General features: G+C 38.3%; 1 protein-coding gene and 1 long non-coding RNA gene across 49 annotated transcripts in view; one reads left to right on the top strand and one right to left on the bottom strand.

The window, feature by feature from the left end:
• Zbtb20 (zinc finger and BTB domain containing 20) overlaps positions 1 to 22,301 on the bottom strand; it is a 758,704-nt gene that overhangs the window by 214,100 nt on the left and 522,303 nt on the right. The window lies entirely within an intron of this gene.
• On the top strand, positions 97 to 9,775 carry Gm15713 (predicted gene 15713). The gene is made up of 5 exons (NR_046026.1): positions 97 to 189; positions 2,744 to 2,857; positions 4,540 to 4,661; positions 5,739 to 5,791; positions 8,612 to 9,775. It is a non-coding gene; the product is annotated as a predicted gene 15713 (long non-coding RNA).

Here is a 22,301-nt window from a genome sequence, read left to right as displayed (position 1 = left end):
CATAGTTTCCAGGATGACTTGCATAGAATATATACATTAACCAAATTGACCCACATTTACTGGGGATAAAGAGAAGTCCAAAACACCAGCTGCTTTGTATACAGCTGGAAGAGCAATGGTGCCAGACAAGACTGCTATTCTTCAGTGGTATTTCCTTATCGTTTATAGAGGAAGTCTTGAAGACAATAGGTCAGTAAGTGTGCTGTTCTAGCCCTCTTAGGACACTTTCTATGGCGTGTCTTTACATGCTTCATTCATAGCATAGGAAAAAGTTCAGAGTTCTTATTTTCTGTTCTCACTCCTGACTTCTTTATTTTCTTTAAGTTTGTAAATTTATTCTTTCTTTAAAAGGTAATAATTTATGAGCTATCCTTTGAAAAATATGCCTAAAATAATTCTTAAAGAGAAAGAGAGTTTGCAGTAAAAGATATTTACTTGAAATAAAGACGGTTCATAGAGTCCCAAGATTTAAAAAAACACTGATCATGCTTCTAATTTTGAATAGAGCAAGGCCTTTTTATTTATTAGACCATCATTCTGTCAGTGATACAGGAATGTCTGAAGCAGCATTCATGTTCATAACAAAACAGCATCCATTTTGCTAACTGTTTGAGGACCTACTAGGTTCTAAGAAACACTATCAAACTTCTTAAGGAATTCATAGCCATAGGAAGGATCAGACAAAGCTACAGTGTTAGAAATTTAGCTTCAAGTTTCTTTTTTTTTTAAAGTACATGGAAGTTGCTTCATAAAGGATGCACCTCTAAGGAAGTCTTTATTTGACAGATGGAAATGAAGATAAAGATATAAGTAAATACTTGAAGAAAAGATTGGTGATCAAAGCTGCAACATTTAGGGTTGGTGAGATGGCTCTGTGAGTAAGGGCAATTGTCATCAGGGCTAATGACCTGAATTTGATCCCTGAAACATGGTATCTAGATATGCACACACACATATATAATAAACAAATATGTGTAATTTAAGGTGGCATATCCAGATAAACATGCTTTCATGAACCTCAAGCATAACCTTTCAGCTTCTATTTTTACAAATGGTTGTAGAAGTTGCCAATTACCATGTAGTATTCAATAATACTATGGGCCTCACTTATAAGACCCATAGCTCCTTAAGTCAGAAAGCATACGAGGAGATGTGCAGCTATGAATAGATGTACCCTGCCTGTGACCCAGACATTTCTGTAAACTTGTCCATATGGTTCTCACAAAATAAAGCTCACAGACATTTTATTGTTTAGGAACACTTTTAAATCTATAAATAACCTTTTTATTTTTTTATTTTTTATTTTTGCTAAAAACAGAGAGTTTCTAATCCAGTTACTTCACATAGCTTTACTCTATTTCTCATTCTTTGTCTCTGTTCAGAGTTCTCTGAGGCTTCTTCCTGAGGGAGATAACATTAAGGACCGAGAAACAGTGCGAAAGAATCAGGCACTTGTACCTTTTGGAAACTTTTTCACAAATTTTTCTATTGTTTTCTTCCTTCAGTCATTCAGCAAACAATCCTACATCCCAACCACCATAGTAGACAGATTAAAGGACTATGCAAATCCAGATTTGTTTCTTACTTGGCCAAAATTATTGGGAGATGATAACATTAAGAGTTTTTTTTTCCTGAAACACAGGTTTCTAATGAGATATTTAGTTTATTCCTCAGTTATCAATTTGGTGATCACTCACAAAACTACATTACTGTTATAACCATTGGTGTCTACATTAAATAATCTGATTCATGCTTGCCATAAAGTTAAGAAGAAAAACAAACCAAACAACCTCTGGCATTCGGTAGAGGTAAGACGCAGCTAGGCAACATGGTCAAGTTCACTTACATGATACTAGCTGTTTGTCTACTCAGGACCAAGGTGAAGACTTAGGATTTGTAAACCATGAAGTTGTGACTGTCGTTTTGAGAACATTTTTTTTTCCTTAGAAATAAAACATGACTATATTTGAAAGAAGAAAGGTCTGCACTTCTCAGGTTCTGTGACCCTATCAGCAATACCTTTGTTCTGGTAGAATTAATTCAATGTGTGACTCCAGGACTGGATAGATGAGGAGAGGAAGGAGACTGTAGCCTCTTCATCCCCCTGGGAAGTTCTGCAAAATAGCTTTGCCATTCACCCAGTGTGACGATTCATCTTTCTTATTCCCACATGAAGCAAGTTGTTCAAAATGTCCCCCAAAAGGTTTGTGTCTTTCCCTTTGGAAACAGAGATGAGCTTGTGAAGCAGGAATTGGTATCTCCTGGCAAACTGTAGCACTGCACGAATCAGTTCTCAAGGAACTGCTGAGGTAGTCATAGCTTAAGGACTGCGTCTGTCTTTGTCAGCTTCGCGAGGATCTGAGGATGAGGGTCACAGCTTGTTTATCCCTTTTGGTTAGAAAGCCTTTCCAGATGAAGCCATCATTTTCAGGATTCTATTTCTCCCTATCTCACTAGAGTGTCTTTCTAAAGCCAACCAAGGACCACTTTAGTGAAATATTAAAGACAAGGGATGCCTGGAATCATTAAAAGAAGCAAAGCTTTCCCTTAGCACGTGTCCTTTTCTCTGTAAGGAGATGAAGTAATATATAATCTCCTTCCTATGTTGCTACCACAAGGGCAATTTGGTGGGAGGAAGAGCTGCATTTCTGAGAGTGAAATCCCACTGCACACACAAGGATGGATTCAGAGGGGCGTATCTTTAATATTCTCATCTCACAATTGGTCTCTTTGCTCACAACAGCACCGTGGGCACAACAAGACCCTCCGTCTTCAAAGTAAGACTGAAGACTGAAAGTTACTCCCGAGTTGGTAGACTGTCTGATGAAGGAGGAAAATGAAGAAGGAGATTCTGCTGGTGAGAGGAGATGTAGATGAATACAAGCCAGACCTTTCTGATGTTTCTCTTATGGTTTGTACACACATCTAGATTTGATCCTTTCCCTGGAGTCCCCATGATAGGATGTGTCATCTGGACAGACAGCCAATTTGCTTACATAGACTAATTAAATAGCCTTTAGTACCATAGACCTCTTGTATCTTTTAAATACTCCAATAACTATCTCAAGTAAAAGCAGTTACAAAGAGCCCTCCTGAAGGATGGGGAGTTTGCACTTGCCAAAGCAGTCACTGCAAGTGTGGATGAGAAACAAGTCACCATATCCTCTCTGGATTCAATGGAAGCTTTACCTCAGAGTTTATGTTAAAAAATACATTCTTAGGGAATTTTCCTCACCAGAGTCAGCATCAATTTAAGAAATCAAACACTAGTTTCTAGTCCCCACTTAGAAAAAAAAAAACAAAACTAGAGAGAAGAAGAACAGAAAACGCAGAACTGACAATGGCCCTGACTTTCCCATTATTTAGGACGCTAAACAATAGGACGGCTCAGTGGGTAAAGCTGACGGCTGCCAAGCCTGATGGGCTGCGCTGGGTCCTTGGGACCCTTATGATGAATGAAGAAGAAAGGCTCCCAAGAGTTCTTCTCTAACATTCACCCTTGCCATGGTCTATGTGTGTACGTGTGCATGTACACACACACACACACACACACACACACACACACACACACACACACACACACTCACACAGCAAATAAGTAAATAGAATATAATTTTTTTAAAAAATGAAATTATATTTGTAAGTTCCTGAACAAAACCTTAGTGATGATCAGTTGTGCTACTGAAGTATGTTTTGCTCTGAAGTATAACAAACTAAAAGGCCGAGAGAGAAGAAAATGAGCCTGACACTCACAGCGCAACCCAAACTGATCCCGATTCTTCTCGACACTTTCTAATTCCTCGCAGATGGTATGGATAGGGTGTTACTGGCCAGCAGGTAATAGGTCCCGTTGTAGCTAATGGTGATGGACAGACTCTCATGCCCGTTGTCATCCCCACCTCTCAGCATTTATGCATGCCTATCACCAGTTGCTTTGCAGCACACAATACCATGACAGGAAACAAAATCCAGCCTGTTTTCCCCACAGGGTTTATGCCTTGAACATCTGGATCTTGCATGCTCCTATGTGAGCTGCTCTGGCTGCAGTCCTTATCATCCATATACATAGACAGTCGAAAATGTGATCTAATGCCTCTTGCTCTAAAAGGAAAGTGTAATCTGTTTAAATATCCAAACACTTCTCTTCCCAGGTACCACCATTCATCACAACTGTCAGTGCTTCTGTGGAAGAGTAATGACCCTTGGGCATGGGATAATGCTCCATAGGGGACTTGTGAATGCCACTGCCAAGCATGGAAACAGATCGGTTTTTCAGGGGGTTGGGTATGCCCATCATGAAAGACCCGCACTTACTGACTAAATTACAAGTGGCTGTTTACCCAGCTCACAATAAGGCCTAAGTTAGGCAGCCACAGACCCTGCTGACTTTAATTGTCCCAAACGTGCTAACATTACATTTGGACCTGTCAGTGAGAAGGATTCATGCAGCTTGAAACTGGAAGCTGGACCAGAGTTGTTGAAAGTTACACTGAAGACAGCGTAGGTATGGCTGTGGTTCATTCCCCATTTGTTTTCTAGATCCTGTCAATGGAAAGCAACGGTACCCCATACCCAGTGCAAGCACATATAAAGAGATGAGGATGTGTAGTGCAATGGCAACCACTACCCCCCCCCCCCCCGGAGCTTCTCTCCATCAGCAGGTTTGTTCACATTCGGTGTCTACAAGATCACAAGTTTCAAGTATTTCTTTACTTAATCAGTTTTGAACTTTGCTTTTAAATCCTCCCTGTCTTCCTTGTCAATCTCACTTGCTGTCAAATATCCTAGCATAGGACCCCCATCACTGTGACAGTTCCATTCCAAGATTCATCCAGAACTTGTAGCAATTGTGACATATTGCTAGTGTCTGTATTTCTACAGTTATTTTCTAATGATTTTTAATGTCATTTTTGTCAATAACTAGATAACATTAAACATGCAATGACTAAGCCTAATTTTTGGAAATTCTGCTACTCCTTTGATTGTATTTTTGATGCTTTTCTCTTTTATGGGTATAGTGATAGCATACATAGGAAAAACAGAAAGTACACTTCAGGATGTAGCATCTTAACAGATGTTATTTCTGCTGTGAAAATTGTCTTTCAATCTGATACATATATGAAGGAAATAAAAATGTTTTATACTGATTGATTTAATTTCAACAAAATGTAGAAATGAATGACATGTATGAAATTATTATAGTTAGGAAAGCCTTTTCCATTTAGAAATGGTCTATGCCTTTGTCATTTCAGGGTTGTATCCAACTTAGCTATGCCTTAGTATTCATAATATTCTGATTATGTATATCATTAATGAGACTAGACACTTTCCTGGGAATAAAAACCTCATAATTAGATAGATCCTAATAATTAGTGAAATATACCAATGAGATAATGAATCAGATGCTCTTAGTACAATGGTGTGGGGGGCATTAGGAATGTTCTAGAAGACAATAAAAAATGTCAGACAGTGAACTGAACAAAATGACCTTTGAAGTAAAGTGTCAGAAATGGCAATCCAGTTCAGGGCTGGACACAAAGAGACACTGTGTGTTTAGGCAAGAGATATTAAGTCACCTGATAATACTCTCTGAAAGAATGCATTATGATCTAGACACTTTTATTACCCCAAAGATGCAGACAAACCGGGGAAGATTAACAATCAGTTTTATTAGGAGTTTGTAGATGAACTAGTATGAAGTGTCCTGTTTTTAAAGACTTCTTGTGTTCTTTTCTCAGATGGCTTACATTCTGCTGCCCAGAGAAGGGGAAGTTTGAGAATGGAAGGAGGGGTGAGTGCTTCAAATAGTAGAAGGACCTGGGAAGGCTGGAGATTTCAACTTTGGTATCTGCCCAGTAATCAGTTGTTACCCCTTCATTTCGATTAAGCTGAGTGTATTAGGCACTTGCAATATGCTTTTTAAAAAACATATATAGTTCCTAATGATTTTGATCTGCAGAATAAGGCATTGCAGGGTAGTATTCTGTTTGGAAGCAGAGTCTACAAGGTCATTCTGGGAGCTCTGACAACGAAATAAACATCATTTTAAGTTAGCTACTCTCAGCTGCAATGAATTGCTCATCTCTTCATACCAACCCTGGCATGGTAACATGCACTTTTAGGAATGCCCTTTAGAAAAGGCTCTAAACCATTTTCTTTAGAATGATCATCTACCTATATTGCCATATAGAATTACATACTTTGCCAACATGTATTATTTATGAATATCACCAAGAAATGTTTAATGTAATCTTTTTGTTTATTAGTGGAAGTAAGTTGTTTGTAAACTAGCAATAAATCACTAGTTACACTAGTCATTTATCCCTGGATATAGTTATTATGATTTGCCACCGATTATAGTAGTTTAATGAGATGACAAAGAGAAATTGAACTAAACTTTAGAGCAATATTAGTGACTCACAAAACACTCCAAATATTGAAGTAATACCTAACCCAACACTTAAGAATCTTTTAACTCTACTGGGAAACACTTCTGAACACAACCGAACTGCTTCCTTCCGTAAAGTTCATTCAAGTTACTTTGCACATTCCCAGCATTTGCTATAGTCATCTTTTCTGTGAGCTACTTTGAGGTTGATGGATGAACAGGTCATTGAAATCTAGGTATTAAAACGATAGAGAAATAATCTAAATGACTTGTTATTTTGGTCAGTTTTTAAGAAATAGAGGCAGACGTCTAGTGAACCTTAGTAAAAAGGGATGGGCCCACAGTCTCAGGCATTCCCTCACCTATTGAGGTTTTGGGTTTTCAGTTTTGACTTTTCAGTTATTTTACTAACCCACCTACTCACATCTCCCAAAATAGCACAGATCCATTGGAAACATCACTGGACTGTGTACACATTTCCTTTTCCTTTCAGGAAGAACATTTTTAGGCCCCCACACAAGCCTTCACATGAAACAGGCAGGGAACACTAGCCTTCATAGATCCGATTTCCTTGTTTGGTTGCTCAAATTAAGAATCTTCAATTCTTCACAAGGCAACACACTACACTGCCATGAGATGGCTTGCTATCTATCTTCAGCTTTAATTAAAAAAAAATAACATAACAAAAGAAATAAACAGAAACAGAAAAAAAACAAAAAAAACCAAACCACTAGGTGAGACTGGTTCTCTACTCTGGTCTCTATATAACAACTGCAATATTCTCTTTAAGTGTGAACTCAGATTCTCCTACATGAATCACAATCCATTACAACTGGAATAAAATTCAAAATTTCTCCCAAGACACCTGCATTCTCTGCATGTTGACTCTTCATCTGACCACAGTTGTAACTTACTTCTCATTCAGTGACCTTTCATAACTGATATGCCTGGCTTATTTGAATCTTTTTATTTCCTACTTTTAATTTTTTCCAAAGTGATTTCCCTGTAGTTCTTCATATAGCTATATCTGATATAATTCAACAATCAGTTGAGTGTTATCTTTTTATGTGCCATCTCTGTTAGGCTACATTTTTATTATTCTTCATTTTATTCTTCAGGCTTTACATATTACCTACCCATCTCCTCTAACTAGAATGTTCCAGATGGAAGGATGTCTTGAGAGTCCTGTTCACTAGTAAATTCCTACTGTCTATAGCAGCAGAATAGTCAGAGCTCAACAAATGTTTGCTGAGTGAATGGATGAATGACAAATGATATGAGCCCAGGACAATGGCAGCATCTGCCCACTTGGATCTTCAAACATAGTTTTACAAACTTTAGAAGAAAGAGGTGCTTCCTGGGTACATTCCCATCAAAACCACTTATTTTAGTAATTAAAAGCCAGGATCGCATGGAAAATTAATGGCTAGTCTAATTTCTCATGTTAAATAAATCTTACATAATTTTGGTCTCAAATCCTGCAAGTCTAGTCAATGCTGTAGTGTTTTTGTGGTTCACAATTGTAAATGATTGATAATTAATTGAAACCCATGGATAGGCTTGAGAGTGTAACTCACTCTTTTGAGGAAGGGGGCAACTGTTTTCTTTAGATGATCAACAGAAATTGTTAATTAGAAGAGGGTAGAAATCTCTATAAATAACACTACTGAAAAACTAATTATTCTTAGTTCCTCCTGAGAGGATAGGACTTCTGCTAAGTTGTGGTAGAGGGATGGGGTTAAACTTGCCCGTGATTTTACAGTACAGGTTCACTTGATTATTATCATAGGCACCATCTCCAAAGGATGCCACAAAGGAAACTTCAAATGGGCCATAGAAGGGTAAATTCAGAGACTTGTTCTCATACTTTTAACTAGACAGTTTTAAATGATAGTTCAAGTCTGCAAGGCAGGTTCATGAGACCATATTAATTTATCCTTGCCACTATAACAAAATATCACAAGCTTAAGGTCTTAAAAATAAAGATTTTTTTTTGGGTTGTATTTGCAGCTCATTGGTAAAGCATTTGTCTAACTTGCACAAAGTGCTGTGTTCCATGTCCAGCACCACACACAAAATAAACACCCTTTCCCCCACACAACTAATAACACCTAAATCATGATCATGTCACCAACCCCTCGTTTTTTCTGGGGGACCTAAGGAAGACTTGCTTCCTTTGTCTTTCCACATTCCAAAGGCTGACTATAATCTTTGATCTTCCAGGTTCTAAAGCTGCCTATATTCCTTGGCTTAGGACTCCTCTCCGCATCTTCAAAGCAGCACCATCCCTCCTGACTCCTGCCTCTTCTGGGTGTGAACCTTGTGCCTCTTTTTATTTTAAGGACCTTTGTGACCGTTTTGGGTTTACTCAGATAATCTTGGATAATCTTCAATCCTTTAATCATATCTGCAAAGTCCCACAGTCATATCAGACAACATATTCATGGGTTCTTAAGATTCCGGTATACATTTCCTTGGAGGCCATTAATCTATAATAGGAAAGAAAATATTCTCGGTACCCAAATCTCAAGAAACTAAGTGGATAATATCATTTCTTTAAGCTCATACAATGGTAAACTACACAGACATCTTAATGTGCCATCAAAGTATTTAAATAGTTAGCAGCTTGCAACTTGCTAACCCCTCTTTTTGGCATAAGACGTAGGAATCTTAGTTTCATCTTTGGCTTGTATAGTCCTCTTTTACCATTTTACCTAGATTAAGCATGGCCTGCTTAGAGAACTCACAGTTTTCCCAGAAAAGAATTATTAATATGGTAAGTGCTTTCTGTACCCTCCTCCATCAATTCTAGGAGTAAGGCTCACATCTCTAGCCACGGGCAGGAGAGACTCCCAGTACTTTTCCAACATAACCTCCTTGAGTCTTTCCTTCAGCTAAGATAAACAACCCATCTTCACAAGCCATCCAGACTCTGCAGATGCTGCTGCAGGTGACTACACCACCAGAAGTCCCATTGCTTAGTGCCTTGCTCGCCTCCTCTCTCCTGCCACCTGAACCCGTCTCTGGTTTCCATCTCCCCAGCACTGTTTGTAGAGAACACAAACCCTGAACACGCTTGCTTTATCAGCACGTGCCCATCATAACTGCACACCATCCTTGTCCTGCTGGAAACTGTTCAGCATCCAGAGGGCCATCTTTATGCTGATAACACTAAAATATAAAATAATGCCAACAGCTGGTGCTACAAATGGCTTTTAAAAACGATGTTCATTCACTAAAATTCCTCTTGCTACTTTTGACACGAAACACGCAGTCTCTAATTATTCTGATCAAGACGGTGAAATACAAAAACAAACTTTAATTGTGTTTAACAGATATTTAATCAGGACTCACTGAACTACAGATTAAAGCTGAGATTCATAAACCATAATTACCCGATTGTCGCAATCTTTTGGTCCACATTCTCCTTCCGTCTGGGCGTCTGGCACCTTGCCCCGAATTTCTTTTACTGTCTTCTCAGCTTCGTTACTGTTCATGTTTTCCAGCAGAGATTTAGCACAGATTACAAAATATCTGTTCTTGGCAACTTTCTTCATTAGCTTTTTTTCCCTTTGCAAAAAAGTTTATTTTTTTTTTTTCTACCAGAGTAGCTGGAATAGGCACACGTTTAGGGTGCTTTGATGATACAAACTAATTATATAGTTATCAGGAGATAATGTGGTAGTGGTAACTAGTGTTACTATAGTCATCACGTAGGTATCATGCAATTTCTCTAAGTAAACCATGCGGTGTGCCCCAGCCACCATGTAATTACCTCATGTCACTGGGGCATTGTTTTATAGAAAATGCTTATCTCTCACCCTAACAAAACACTTTCTGCCACATTCGGAAAAAAATAAAAGTAGAAATCTTAGTTCTCCTTTTCAGTTCTGTTCATTCTCATTAAGATGTTGTCATGTGAATTCGGGAAACACCTGTCCTTCCTGAAAATCATGCTCTTGTGTGGAGCCAATAGAACCATTCCTGTCCTTTGCTTGGCTCTACCCAGGTAAGAGAAATGATTGCTAATAATCCATTGTCATTTTTTTTTTTAAGTAAGGAAACAAGCAAAAATCCCATTACCACCCTTGCAAAGCCACCCTATTTACTTAGGATTTGTTTGGTCTGGCACTCCCCCCTACTCTTTCCTTTCAAATCTCAGTCACTCACATTTGTTTTTCCTAGAATTATGGTGTAAATCATTCTTAACAAGCTAGTCTGAAACTTCTCAGTAGAAACTCGCTCAGAAGAAAGATGAAGCGCCACCGTGATTGAAATACAGAAAGAACTACAAACCTCAAACCCTAGTTCTTTTGGGCCAGTCTTCAGGACACCCCAAGTCTCCCTTGCTGTGTTGACCCTGTGTCACAGGGTTTGGATAACATCACAGACCACAGCAAGAGGATAAAGAGAAGGCATTGGTAAAAGAAGTAGGAGGTGGTTCCTTTATTCCCCCTAAGGGGCATGCAGGCGTGTGGAGCAAGGACAGTAGTTACTACTTATTTAGCTCTTGTTGGTGGCTTGAAGTCTGACCTCAGGAAGACCTTTCAGAGGACATCCCACCTGAGAGTTCCAGCTTAAAACAGGATGCAGTGGCTTCCTTTGCAGCACAACTTGAAAGCTAGTTTCAATTCTGCTTTTATTAGCCACCTCCCAGTTGGAGAGCTACCCAATTCAATTGCACACTTAGCTCAACTTGGGGTAAAAATCACCTTCAGATTTAGAAGGGCCAGAAAAAATTGCTATCCTGTCCTGGAGCATTGTTCTTCAATCACACAATCCCTCTAAATACAGTTGACAGCCTTTGAGATGCAAAATGCATCACTTTAATGTAGTGGAGGTCCCCTTCACTGCATTGCCAAATCTATTTAGCAGAATCTTTTTGGAATAATCTGTCCCTAGACCTGAGGATGCGCAGTGATTTTAAGCATTTTAAGCTAACGATAATGGTTAGTGCTGAGAACAGATGTACCTGGCTGTGATGTGATCTATTCCAGTAGGCTTTTATGAGCTGTTCATTCCTATTGACTTAGCATTTTATGTCTCTGCTCTTGCCTGGTGTGATGGTTGCATAGGGGTGTCGTGTGTGTGTTTTCCTGATGTGTGATGGCTGCACAGGGGGCTGTGTGTATTTTCTCAGTGCAATGGCTACAGAGGGTGTTGAGTGTGTGTGTTTGCCTGGAGTTATAGCTGTACATGTTTATTGTGTGACTCTCCTCCTCGCCAATTGATAGTTGCTCGCAGGGACCTATGTGAATCTTTTTCTTAGAACAGTGGTTGTATTTGTTGTTGTGCTAATGATGGACATTTCCAGTAATTATCTATCTACAGGGTCCTGGGGAAAATTGCAATAAAATCAATAAACAGTGCTAGCCAGGCCCTTGTAAACATGGATGACACCCATGCATAGATGCCTTTTCTCTATTGCATGTTAAAATCCAAGAGCTGTTACCCTATTGGCATTAGGATACAATTTCTATGGTTTCTCCATCTCTTTCATATACTGCAATCATTTCAGAGAGCCAGAGATTACTGCTGGTTAGAGGGCTTTTCCACATGAACCCATCGAATAGCATTTTCACTACACTGTCCTACACATCACCTCTTAAATTCCACCCTGACTTGCTCTGGTATAATAGCTGATATGCTGAAAGTGAATGCCTTTCATTTATTTCTGCAGCCTCACCAAGCCCTCCCCATATGCTTTACCTCTCTCTCTCTCTCTCTCTCTCTCTCTCTCTCTCTCTCTCTCTCACACACACACACACACACACACACACACACACACAGCCCTCCCTTGTCCTCTCTAGTTTCTATATCCCTCCTGTGTTCACCAAATGGAATTGACAAAGGAAAGAACCAATGAGGTTAAAGTCTTTTGAAACCCCTGGAATACAGATGAGCTGGGAGGCATCTGGAAACAAAACCAGACACTTAAAATCAAAGAGACAAGTAAATTACTATCCTAATCTAGGAAGAATAACTAAAGGTGTCAGTGGGGTTCCATTGATAGTACTTGGCCCTGGGCCAGAATGCCAAGGGTTCAAACTCCATCCCAGCTTTGGGCTCAGGCCCAACACTTGCCACTGCAGGGCTCAGTGGCATGCTCAGCAGTGTTAAAGGGCTCAGCCTTCTGCAGAGAGGTTAAGCCCAAGCCCTTCCTGCCTGTTTGCCACTGTATCCTGGAAGGATGCAGAGATCATTCTAGCTTCCTCTCTGGTTCCTTCCTCCATAGATGGGGCAGACTGGGGACGAGCTAGCATTCTGCAGCAACACTGTAACACCAGCATTATCTAATCAGCGAAATGCTCCTTTTCCGATGAGGCTGTTTAAAAGAGTAAAATATGTGTAAGACAATCCAACTGCCCCCTCCCCCACCGCCTGCATCCCACTGCAGCCCCCCAAAAGACAAGAAAAAGAAAAAACCTGGTGTCTGTCTTAAAGATTCTTCCATCAATGCAAAAAGCTAAGTTTGGAAACCTAAAACCATGTGTCTAAAAGAAAGGAAATGTTTTCATTGGAACAGCTTACATGTCTGGTACACTTGCATAAAAACTATTGCATAGCATTTTAGAGCTAAAATTGCTATAAAATGCTTAATACAGTAAGAATAATTATGAGATTTTGCATGCACAGCTGGTATACAACTAAAGCCTAAGACACAGATTCAGTGGCGCATGGGAAAGTCACTTATAAAAATCCCGTGTGCCAGTTTACCTCAGCATCACCAGCCATCAAAACTACCCTGCTCCCCCCAACTCTTTAGGTGGGAGGGACGATGGTTAGCTACCAAACACTGGGCTTCTCTTCTCACTGATGTCATTAATACTTGACTCAAGGTATTCTTGAAATAACTCGACAGTAGTAATATTATAAAAGGGTACAACAACGTGAGCCCGAGACTTCTCCACCGAGCAAAGGAGTCACAAAGACAGAAGAATAAAGACCAAATGGCTAAGTCTCCATGCAGTAGGTCACTGCCCCAACCCTCCCACTTCTTTACATCTTATCCTTTTTGCTCTTACAAGGTACACATGACACATGTTTTGATTTTGTTTTGTTTTGTTTTGTTTTTGTTTTTTGTTTTTTTGTTTTTCCTTCGAGACAGGGTATCTCTGTGTAGCCCTGGCTGTCCTGGAACTCACTCTGTAGACCAGGCTGTCCTCAAATTTAGAGATCTGCCTGCCTCTTCCTCCCAAGTGTTGGGATTAAAGGCATGCGCCACCACTGCCAGGCAAGGTACACATCTTTTGTGCACTTGCTGGGGTTCTGTCCCCACTGCTGTATCCCACCTGACTGTGCCTTCTCTGGTGTAACTGCTGTGAATAAAGCCTTCCTTCAGACTTTCTTCAAATGATGAATGTTCTTTGTTCCCCATCCCCTCTAACTCTATCTACTGGTCACTGGAAAAGGTCCTGCAGAAACTTGTTATCAGTTGTTGATTATTAATGATAACCTAATATTCTGTAATTTTAAATGAGAAGTTACAAACTTAAGAGTGAAACATCTCTTTACTGTAAACTTTCAGGCAGCAGGGAGACTGCAGTAGCACATGAGGCGATTCTCATCAGAGATGCTGCTGGATGCTCCCCTGCACTGCTTTGCTCACAGGAGCAACAGCCTTTGTGGGCATATGGAAACCACCAGGAGGCAGGCAGCTGGGGAACATAAATGTAGCATGGTACATTTTAAAATGAACTGGACCAGAATCAGGAAACTCTAGTCTAAGTACCAACAAACTTAGCCACCCAGTGTTTTGGCACCATTCAGTTTGTTCAGCTGGGAAATGAGGCTCTTGGATTAGAAAATCCCATGGTTTCTTCTAGCTGATATTCCATGGCTCCCACTGAGTCAAGGTCAGTTTTCTCTTCTGGCTTATCTACTTCCAGCTAAGAACTAGTAGCTCTTAATAAAAATGGCTATCATCTCATCTGAGGCCAACATAACCAGAGGATTGATGACCAGGCAAGTTCTGAGTGCACTCTAATAACATACATATACTACTGTCTTTTAGTAGCTTCTTTATGTCATGAAGATATTTTCTTAGTATTTTGTTATTCTCATTTATTCCACAAACAATGAACATTTTCTATATTTGACGAAGGCTTAAACAGGGCACCATGCCTGTTTCCTATGGTGGAAACAATTTCATTGTTTTCTCTCTCTCTCTCTCTCTCTCTCTCTTTCTTCTTGGACAATAACAACATTAAGATTATAGCAGAGACTGCATATATCTGATCTGATCCAGCCCAAAGTCCTGTTTATCCTCAACAAAATAATATGATAATAATTGTATTGGAGAGGTCTACCCATTCAATAATATAAAGGATATTGTTCAATATGTATTTGGGATCCTTAATTTTCAACAAAGAAAACTATCTGGGGGTAAGAAAAGATGATAATAAAATAATCACTTCCTTCTCTAGGAATATTGATAAATTCTAACCCTAAAATTTGTGTTCCACATAAATAGCCTCTGAAAAATACAATCATGGAATATTCTCAGTTCATCTCTATTTCCTGAATTAATAACTGTCACATGCTGAACATGTATTAAGTGTTTCAAATACAGTACCACATGCTGCAACAACTCCAGTCACAGCCACTGTTACTTCCCTTTACAGAGGTGAGAACGGAGGCACGGAGAGGTCAAGTTATTTACCAAGGGTAACTCAGTATTCAAACTGGGGCTTTACCTCATCTGTCTTTGTTTATGCTACAGAGTTCCATAACTGTTGCTTCCACAAATCAAATGTTATTTGAAAAATAAATAATCTTGCTTGAATGCTTTTTTAGCACGCAAGAAAAGCAGCCTTTCTGCTCTTTCTTCACGTTCACTCATGGCATCCACTGCACACCGCACGGTGGAGATGAGAGATGACTAGATATTTCTAAGTAGACCTGGGTCTCTTCTCATGTGTATTTGCATTGAGATGAATAATTAAATTTGAGGTTCTCACTCAATGTGAAAGAGCTATTTGCAACCTAAGTATTTGTTATTAATTGATCAGACATGGATAAGGTATATTATTACAGTTACTTTTGTGAGGTATGATCTGCATTGCCCCACTGCACAGCACTTGGTGCTGTTTTTCATTTTCTTGTACTTTGGACTTTTTGTTTTGTTTTTTATGAATTTAGTCACAGTTGGTTGTGTTTTGAACTTTGTAAAAAATGTAATACTAAGGAAATTAAAAAAAGAAAAAGAAAATATTTTCAAAATGATGTAAAAAAATCAAATCTACCCCTCACTAATTTGATTTGTAGGAAATGGAGAACAAAGTATTGCAAGCAGAATGCTTTTAAATACACCCTAATTACTTCAATGTGCAAATGCACTGCCTAAACCGAAGCGTGCATTTAACACTTTGCACTTCAATCGTGCTAATTCATCTAAGTTCTATAGATAGCAATTCCATAAAAAAACAAAAACAAAAACAAAACAAAAAAGCAGGAGCTAGCCTTTACTCTAGTCAGCCTTTCCAGCTCGGGGAAAATCTATTGTTATAAAGTTCAAGCTTTCCTCTCAAGTCAGTTCACTTTTGGACTAATGCAGATCATTAGTCCAAATAATACAAAATAACTGATAATTTGCCATATCCAGTCAATTTTCTCAATTGACTCTGTCTTCCCTATTCTTCTCTTCTGTCTTTAGTGGGGTGGAGTGGGAAGGTGGGGCAGAAATGTTTCTCTAGCAGAGCCACCTAACAACGGGCAAGGCAAATGCTTAGGAAGATGCCAGAGGGCTGGAGCTGGTATATGGTTATGATGCCCGTGTTTCCTGGCACCTGTCTATAGACCAGTTGCGTCAGGACTGTTGAGGGAACCTGCTACAAAGACATATTTCAGGGTCTCACCTCAGAGCAAAGCAACTAACATCTTTTGGGTTCAGAGCTCTCTTTTTTCCCTTCCATCCCTCCAGTGTGGAAGTTAGAGGATAAGTAAGAGTCCTGCTCAGAGGGTCAGATCCAGTAGTCAAGATATGTGTGCCAGAAAAACACCCTGACTCCGGGGCCAAGAGCTTAGCCAGGCATGATGTGTTCAATACGCACTATCTCTCAGGTGATCTCCAGGGTAACAGCTGTGAGACAGGATTATTGTTCTTCCCATCTTTCAGATGAGAAACTTGAGACTCAAAGATATTTAGCAACTCCTGGGCATCACAGTGATTAAAAAGCCTCAATGATCAGAAGTCACTAAATTAAAAATCTAAAAGCTCTTAAGAACTATACTACTTTAACCTACAGCTTTGCAGAAAAATATTTCCTTTATTGTTCACTTACTATCCTCTAACTAAAAGCAACTGGCTACTTAGGTTGGTCATGGGACAAGGCTGTACACAGTGACTTTATTCTTAGATTAGTAATTGGCACTAAAGTCATCAAAACTCCATTGCTAATCCTTCCTCAGTTTGCTCACTAATCATATAGTTTGTCAGACTTTGAGGCAACAGTCATAGCCTCACCTTCACTCGATTTACGGTTCTACAAATGAGATGAGCTTTGTCTGAATGGTCCTGAGTCAACAGGACCAGCCAGGGGAGGCTGGAGAGCTGTTCACTTTCCTGGCAGAAGGGAAAGAGGGTGAGGTCTGGAAACTTTTAGATGTTTTAGTACTTTGCCATTGGCTAGTGTAAGGAATTCGGATTTTAAAGCAGATTGCATTTTTACTTATACAATTTTGTTAGAAAGGAGGCAGACTAAGTTTCTTGTGTATTTTCAACTGATAAAACTTTATCTGGTTCATTCTTTCCAACTGGGTTTCTTTTTCGGCCAAATTTCTGGGTACAGAGCCAAGTAAGTTGTTATGTTTATTCATTTTTACAGAGAGCAGCCGGCCGAGAGTCTATTCTTGAAGAGGGTGCCTAATAAATTTATCAGCAGTACTTTATTCCACCCAATAAAATTATTCTACAGTGACATATTGACTATCCTCTACTTCATTTTCATCTGTTTCAATTACTCAAAATGCTATTATTAGGTTAACACTTTTTTATATAATAAGAGAAATTTAGAAGTTGAAGACAATTGGAGACACGTTGGGTAATCTAGGCTATGCACTTCCCTTTGTGTAAGATAATTTTACACGCATGTAAGTGTGGTTTGGGCATATGAATGGCAGACAAGACTGAGGACAATGAGGCTGTACAGAAAATTCAGTACTAGAATGTCATGGTGGCAGCCTGCAGGATGGGTCAGTGCTTTTGACACCAAGGTTGGGGACCTGAGTTCAAACTCTGGAATCCACACAGTGGAAGGAGAGAAGTGATTCTTGAAAGTTGTCTTTTGACCTCCACATGTGTGTCATGGTGCATGCATACTTGCGCAACCCATCCTCCATTTAACAAAAACGAATGCTAACTTGAAGACCGATCATATAGAAAGATCCAAAAGAAAAAGAGATGCAAAAGAGTAATAGGCAATGAGAGTAAAATAATGTGGTACAGGCTCAGCAAACTGAAAACTAGTACTCCACTAATCAGAAGATGATTAGCTGGGATTAGACATGTATTCATTCTTTAGATTGAGTTACTGTAGGATTTGTGATTCATTATTTAGATTATTTGCTGTGTGCTTAAAACTCTTATTTTCCACATTATTGTAGAATTTTTGGAACTTCTGGAAAGTTGAAGAAAAAGGACAAATGAAATTTCTCTCAATTCTGTCATATAGAGGTAACTGCTCTCCATAGTTTAATGCCTGTCTCCATCCCAGAAACAGATGTTTATTTTGTAATTTGGGATGGATATATACATTTGTCTCTTTGTGTGTGAGGATTTTCAGTCTCATTACATCATAAGTACTCCCCAGTTTAAAACTCATAAAAACATGTTTAAGAACAACATAATTCATATTTACTTAATATGCGAACTGCATATGGACTTTCTATCACTTATGTGATAATTCTTTAGATTTTGAATATTTAGGGTTATGTTTCTTTTTCTTTCGTATGCCATTATGATTAATGCTTTGTGCACAGATCTGGGTATGAGACTCTGTTTTCAACAGATGGAAAGACAGAAGGAAGACTGTTGGGGTAGAGAGGTATTTCTGATGAAAGGTTCTTGTAAGATGTCATATTATCTTACAGAACCTTTGACACTATTGCTCACTAGTCTCTATATGAACATCTGTTTTATTGCATACTTACCAGCACTGAAATTTAGTTTTCAAAATCAATCATGTCTTTGAGTGCTAGTAAGTTATCATACTTTGTCTTGTTGACTACTAGACATCTGTATGTCTATTTTCTTTGTTTTTTAATGTTTTTCTTGGCTGTTCTTTTTGAAAACAAGACCTATCTCAGCATCTTTATGACTTCTGCTTCTGCCTTATGATTGACTATTTCACTGTGTTCTGAACTCTTCTTACCTTGCCCTGAACTGTGTCCTGATCAAGGCTGTTTTTAGATTTCTTCCTCTGTCCCTCATTCTGCACTCCAATGCCCCAAAGTACCTTTGAAAATATAATGCTTTCCTGATTAAGTACTTACAGTATTTCCCAGTTTCTCATCAGCTATATTTGATGAGGAAAGTTCACCATATTACTGGCTATTTCCTTATGGGTCTGGTTGACCAGCTTCTGTCATTGCTAAGTGGAATCTAAATGAGGTTAAGTTATTATATGTGGGCACTTCTGCATATGCATAAGCAGACAAAAGACAAAATACTAGGACATAAGATAGTGAAAGGCTTTAGTCTTTTCCAACTCTCAACATTTGTTAAGAGAAAATGACGCAATGAGTTCTGTGAATTACTCATGGTCAGAGAGATCAAGGAGTGAACCGAGACTAGAAAGAAAGTTTTCTGAGTGCCAGTTCATTGGCTTTAAGAGAATAATAAAAATCACTTTTGTAATTTAAAGAATAGAAGCAGCTAGGAAGACAGTTTAATTTCAATCTGTTACTATGTTTAAAAGATTGTTAAAAATCAAGCTACATAGAAGGTTTGAGTGTTCTTATAATACAAATAATATGTATGTCTCATAAATCAATCAAATGTGTCATTAAAATTTCCATAAAATTTGCACATCAACAAATGACCCAGTTTATACTTGGCTTTTCCCTTTTCACTCTGCATTGTTTTAGGTAACCTGTTTTGGTATGACAAAAAGGTTGGTGTTTTGATTCTAGCATGTTGCAAGTCATTATTAAGAGTCTTAATTATATCAATGAGAAAGTTCATTTTCTAAGAAGACACATGTGCATTATTGTACTGACTATATCTAGAAATTTTAAAGGCTTACTCTTAAAATAAACAATGTGAACCACTTTAAAATGCTTTCATTTAAAAAGTAAACAACATGAACTATTTTGGAAGGTCACAGACTAATAGCCATTCAATATGATATAATTATTGCTATTTAATTACTACTTCACATTTAAGGAAATTTAATAGCAGTTACTGATTTGAGAACAGGATTTGCCAACTGTAGTTGTTATTTGAGGGGCAGGGATACAGGAAGAAAGGGGTAAATATAAAAAGAGTTGTGAAGGAACAATGTTGAAGGAGCACATGACCTTCTAGCCATTGATTATACAAGAGTCAGTCACAAAGCATGTGCTTGCTTTACAAAAGAAATAAAAAGAGTATTTATCCATTATATGATGTAAAGTTGGTCACAATTGAAGTTTTCAAGAAAAGATTGAGTCAGTATTAGAGGAAGATTCTAAAGATACCTAAGCTATGGCTTCTTTCATTGTGTGCACAGATAAACATGACATACTCAACTCATTCAACTCTCTAAGTATTAAACAACTGCCTTGTGTTAGGAACTCTTTACTACCCTAAACACATGACCAATCAGTTTCAGATTGATTATCTTCTCTACTGATGCACTAGTAAAAATTACTATCCTATAGCTGACAGCAGCATCACCAGCAGCAACAAAGAGAACTGGGTGGTAAAAGAGAAATAAAGTGCCCAGTACAGGGGACTCCAGGGCCAGGTCATGGGAGTGGGGGTGGTGGTGGTGGGGAGCAGGGTATAGGGGACTTCCGGATAGCATTTGAAATGTAAATGAAGAAAATATCTAATAAAAAAAGAAAAAAAAGAGAGAAATAAAGAACAAGTATTTGAAATTTCTCACTTTATACAGTGTACAACTTCAACAGTTTATATTTAATTAAAAATAGCCTTGAAATTTTTTAAAAGAAAAATAACAGTAATTGTTACTTGAACAATACATTAAGTTTTAAAAATTGGAAAATTGTTAGATTGATAATAAACAAAATAAACTAGTTACAGTCCAAAAGAGAAATACATGGAAAGAGGAACAGAGAAAAGAAAGAGGAGGGAGGAAGGGAAAAAGGGAGAGAGAGAGAGACAGAGAGAGAGAGAGAGAGAGAGACAGAGAGACAGAGAGACAGAGAGAAAGAGACAGAGAGAAAGAAACCAAAGCACAAACAACATGAAACACACTTTTTGAGATAAACCACATATATTCTTTATAAAAATATAAATAACTCAAAGCACTGTTTTCTGTGATGTACTGTCAGCAAAGCATGCAATATAATATAAAATAAGAAAAACAAAGGGCATAGATTTTAAAAGATGATTATTTATATAGAGAAATGAAATGAATTAATGAGAATGGTGCTAAAAATCACAAGAATGCAGACATGAAATTCAGATGCACAGACAAATGGCTGGATCCTCTGCTCTTGGGAGTGATGGAGTCAAGGATACTTACAGGCAGTGGACCTGTTCCTACCTTACTACAGCAAGAAGGTGCCAAATAATGGTCTAACTATCACCTAGTTACCAAACAGGACTCTAACCCTGTGAGAGGAGAGTAAGACTCTGTCTTATGATAAAATATTCCTTTGGAGAGGACACTTCAACTTCTCACTGTAAAGATTCACATAGACAGCAAGAGCTCAAAGATCCAGGTAGAGGGAACTGCAAAGTCATCACTCAGGCATTTGTGAACCAACCAACCAACCAACCAACCAATCAAAAACAAAGAAAGAAAGGAAAAAGAAGAGCCAATGATTAGCACTAATTTCAAGATGAAATTCTAAAGTGCATCAAGAAAGCCAATGGTAGGGAAACAGCCAAAAAATGTCAATCTCCTTCTGTTGAGATGAATTTTATCTTAAAGAATAATATCATAATGACCTTAACGTAAATATCCTGGGATGTTAAATAAAATGTAGTAAATTCTATAAAGGAAACAGTAAAGTATTAAATAAAAACAATAAAAAATAAGTGAATAAGATGGAAATCAATCAAAATATTAAGAAGTTTAAGCAAATTCATTGACAGTAAAATGAATTAGTTTGGATAACTTAAGATAGCACAATTGTACAGAGAAAGTTAAATGACCTGGCAGGTAATTTCAGGGAATTCATTTGGAAAATAAATCTCATAAAGCAAAAGCAGAAGTTGAAATATGGCAAACTGATCCATAAGCATCCATGTGTACCTGTAAGAATTAAATATAGAAGACAAAACTAAACTACCAGAAAGAAGAAAGGCTGGGTTTGGCTGTCATACATAGAACCACAGTATTTGATATGCTGAGGCAGGAGGATCTCAGGTTGGAGGCCTCCAGAGCAAGACCCTTTCTGAAAAGCAACAGAACTACAACAGCAAGCCAGTGGAAGAAATCAGGATGTCTAAGTCACACCAACTCTAAAGGAAAATATCAGTAAGGTTAACTGCATTAAAACCAGAAGTTAGAAAAGTTTCTGCTAAACATGGAAAAGCTGAATTACAAATTGGCCAGGATACCAGCAATCTTTATGGGTCAAAGGAACAAAGATGTGGACACCCTATTGCAACATCACCAAGAACATGACAACAACAGAGTTCACTGAAGTTAACAAAAGCAAAACTTAAAGCCTTGTAGAAAAATGGGCATAGAATACAAGGAAACAACACATAAAGGAAATGCCAAAGATGTATAGAGAA

The sequence above is a fragment of the Mus musculus genome, chromosome 16 (assembly GCF_000001635.26).
Source record: "Mus musculus strain C57BL/6J chromosome 16, GRCm38.p6 C57BL/6J".
NCBI classification, from domain to species: domain Eukaryota; kingdom Metazoa; phylum Chordata; class Mammalia; order Rodentia; family Muridae; genus Mus; species Mus musculus.
The sequence above is the reverse complement of the archived record's forward strand: the minus strand, read 5'-3'. Positions and strand labels throughout refer to the sequence as shown.